This window comes from Triticum aestivum, chromosome 7D (assembly GCF_018294505.1).
Source record: "Triticum aestivum cultivar Chinese Spring chromosome 7D, IWGSC CS RefSeq v2.1, whole genome shotgun sequence".
In the NCBI taxonomy this organism is placed as follows: domain Eukaryota; kingdom Viridiplantae; phylum Streptophyta; class Magnoliopsida; order Poales; family Poaceae; genus Triticum; species Triticum aestivum.
The window spans coordinates 334,450,553-334,454,450 of record NC_057814.1 but is presented as its reverse complement, the minus strand read 5'-3'; positions in this window follow the sequence as shown (position 1 = coordinate 334,454,450).

Genomic DNA, 3,898 nt, shown 5'->3' with positions numbered 1-3,898 from the left:
ATCTAGGGGCAAGCTTCCCTTTGATACCGAAGCGACGAGTGCCTTTCATTGGAGAGACGCGGAGGTAGACATGGTCTCCGATCTCGAAAGCCACATCACGGTGCTTACTATCATAGTAACTCTTCTGGCGCGATTGCGCGGCTTTGAGATTTTCACGGATGACTTTACACATTTCTTCAGCCTCTGTGATTAAGTCATTGCCAAGAAGTTGGCGTTCACCAGTCTCTGACCAATTGAGAGGAGTACGACACTTTCTGCCATAGACAATCTCGAATGGGGCCTTGCCCGAACTCGCTTGGAAACTGTTGTTGTAGGAGAACTCAGCATATGGAAGACAATCTTCCCATTTCATGCCAAAGGAAATGACACAAGCCCTGAGCATATCTTCAAGAATTTGATTTACTCGCTCGACTTGGCCACTAGTTTGAGGATCAAAAGCTGTGCTGAAGCGAATGTTGGTACCCATGGCCTTCTGGAAGGAGTCCCAGAACTTAGAAGTGAAGATGCTTCCACGATATGAAGATATCAATTATGGAATACTGTGCAAGGAGACAATCCTGGAGGTGTATAGCTCTGCCAACTGAGCTGCTGTGATAGATTCTTTGATTGGAAGGAAATGAGCCACTTTAGAAAGCTTGTCGATGACAACGAAGATAGCATCATTTCCGCGCTTGGACTTAGGAAATCCAGTCACGAAGTCCATTTCGATATGATCAAACTTCCATTCTGGGATAGCAAGAGGTTGGAGGAGACCAGCTGGTCGTTGATGTTCTGCTTTCCCTCTTCGACAGACATCACATTCATTCACGAATTGAGCGATTTCTTGCTTCATTCGAGTCCACCAATACGACTGCTTGAGGTCATGGTACATCTTCGTACTTCCAGGATGAATGGAAAGAAGAGAATTGTGCGCCTCGTTCATAATGACTTTCCTTAGATCACCTTTAGGAACCACAATCCGGTCCTCGAAGAATAAAGTGTCTCTGTCATCAATGCGATAGCACTTATATTTGGAAAGACCCTTGTCGATACCACGTTTCACCTTCTTCAACATGGTATCCAGGAGTTGTGCCTCACGAATTTGATCTTCCAAAGTAGGAGAGACTATGAGGTTGGCAAGAAAGCCTTGAGGAACAACTTGGAGATTCAGCTTGCAGAAAGCTTCACAAAGATCCGGTTGGAATGGCTTGAGAATTAAGCTGTTGCAATAAGCCTTCCTGCTCAAAGCATCTGCAATGACATTAGCCTTGCCTGGAGTATATTCAATACTCGGATTGTACTTTTGAATCATTTCGACCCATCGAGTTTGCCTGAGGTTGAGGTTGGGCTGAGTGAAGATGTACTTGAGACTCTTGTGATCGGTGAAAATGTCCACTTTTCTTCCCAACAAGAGATGTCTCCGTGTTATTAATGCATGGACAACTGCCGCCAACTCAAGATCGTGAGTGGGGTAGTTCTTTTCGTTGGGCTTCAACTGACGAGAGGTATAGGCCACAACTTTCTTCTCTTGCATTAACACAGCGCCGAGACCTTGGAGAGAAGCATCACAGAAAACTTCAAATGGCTTGGATTCGTCAGGAGGAGTTAAGACAGGAGCTGTGACGAGTTTCTCTTTGAGAGTGTTGAAAGCAACGTCACACTCAGGAGACCCGACATACTTCACATGCTTTTGGAGGAGGTTGGAAAGAGGCTTTGCAATCTTAGAGAAATTCTCAACGAATCTTCGGCAATAGCTTGCAAGACCAAGAAAACTGCGAAGCTGCTTGACATTCTGAGGAGGTTCCCAATTCACAATTGCGGACACCTTCTCGGGATTAACAGCGATGCCCTTGGCAGAGATGATATGACCAAGGTAAAGAACTTCATCGAGCCAAAACTCACATTTTGAAAACTTAGCATAGAATTGATACTCTCTGAGCTTGTCGAGCACCAATCGCAAATGTTTGGCATGTCCTTCTTATTCTTGGAGAAGACCAAGATATCATTGAGATACACCAGGACGAACTCATTGGTATAGGGGTTGAAGATGAAATTCATCATCCGAGAGAATGTTGGAGGAGCATTGACAAGGCCGAAAGACATGATAGTATATTCATAAGAACCAAAGCTTGTTCTGAATGCTGTCTTGGGAATATCTTCTTCGCGAATGCGAATCTGATGATAACCCATACGGAGGTCAAGCTTCAAGAATACTTTAGCACCTTTGAGTTGCTCGAATAGCTCATTGATGTTGGGAAGTGGATACTTGTTCTTGATTGTCTTCTTGTTCAATGGACGGTAGTCGACACAAAGTCGTTCCGTGCCATCCTTCTTCTGGACAAAAAGAACACCACAACCCCATGGAGATGAACTCGGTCTGATCAAACCCAGACGCTCTTGTTCATCGAGCTGTTTCTTCAATTCCTTCAGCTCCTTGGGTCCAAGCTTGTAAGGACGCTTGCAAACGGGTTCCGTGCCAGGCTCAAGATCGATAACGAACTCAACTGGCCGGTGAGGAGGCATACCCGGAAGCTCTTCTGGAAAGACATCTTGATACTCACAAACGACTGGAATTTGAGAGATGGCATTCAATTCTCCCTTCTCATTGAGAGAAAATAACCGAATGGTTTCATCACGAGCGGCATAGATGATAACATCCTCAGAAGAGTGTGTCAATTGAATTTCCCTGGCAGCACAATCAAGTTGAGCCTTGGGCTTAGAAAGCCAGTCCATCCCGAGAATTAGATCAATATCCGAATCACCAAGAACAATTGGAGAAGACAGAAATTTATAGTTTCCCATCTTGATGGAAACATCCGGAACTATCGAGTTGGCTCTCATTGACTTCCCCGGAGAAACAACACCCAATGGTTTATCCAGGTAAGAGCAAGTAAAATCATTCTTTGCAAAAAACGATCTTGACATGAAACAAAGCGATGCACCAGTATCAAATAAGACTTTTGCAGGAATATCATTAACTGAGAGATTACCCATTATCACATCAGTAGATTCCTCCGCTTGAGCTGCATTCATCATGTTCACCTTTGCAGTCTTGGGATTATGCTTGACCACTGCATTGCTGGAAGATCTCACAGGAGGAGGAGGCGAAAGACGCCTTTGGTTGAAGCACTTGTTAGCATAGTGACCTTTCTGCTGACACTTGTTGCAAGTCGCCTCTGAGAGTGGACGATGATAAGGAGCATTGGACTTTGGAGCTTGATTCCGAGACTTGTTCTGATAGCCAGGGTTAGATGAGTGGGAAAATCCATGGCCACCTTTGTTCTTCTGCTGGTAAGGCCGACGAAACGGAGGAGGAGGAGGCAACCAGAACTTCTGTTGCTTAGCAGCCACTAGTGAGGAAGAAGAAGACTGAAATGCGTCCCTGACTCTCTTCTTAGAAGCCTCACACTTGAGCTGAGCAGCCTCTTGCTTCAGTGCCATGTTATAGAATTGATCAAACTTAGTAGGCTCAACAAGAACGAGAGCTAACTGCAGATCCTCTCTAAGGCCACCTCTGAAGTGATAGATCATGCTCTTTTCATCAGGAACGTCTTGTTTAGCGAAGCGAGCAAGTTTTTGAAACTGGATGTTGAATTGATACACAGACATGTTGCCTTGCTTGAGATTGCGGAACTCCTCACGCTTGCTCTCAACAACACTTTGTGGAATGTGGTGCGCTTTGAAGTCCCGACAGAAGTCAGTCCAAGTGATCACACGACCTCCTCTGGAATCTTTGTATTGTTGATACCAATTAGCAGCTTGGTCCTTGAGCTGAAAAGAAGCGAACTTGACAAAGTCCTCAGGCCTGACATTGCTACATTCAAAATGCTTGTTGATGTCCACGAGCCAATCATCGACATCTGTGGCCTCGGCACAGTAGCTGAAAGACTTGGGCTGATTGGCGAGAAACTGGTTGAGG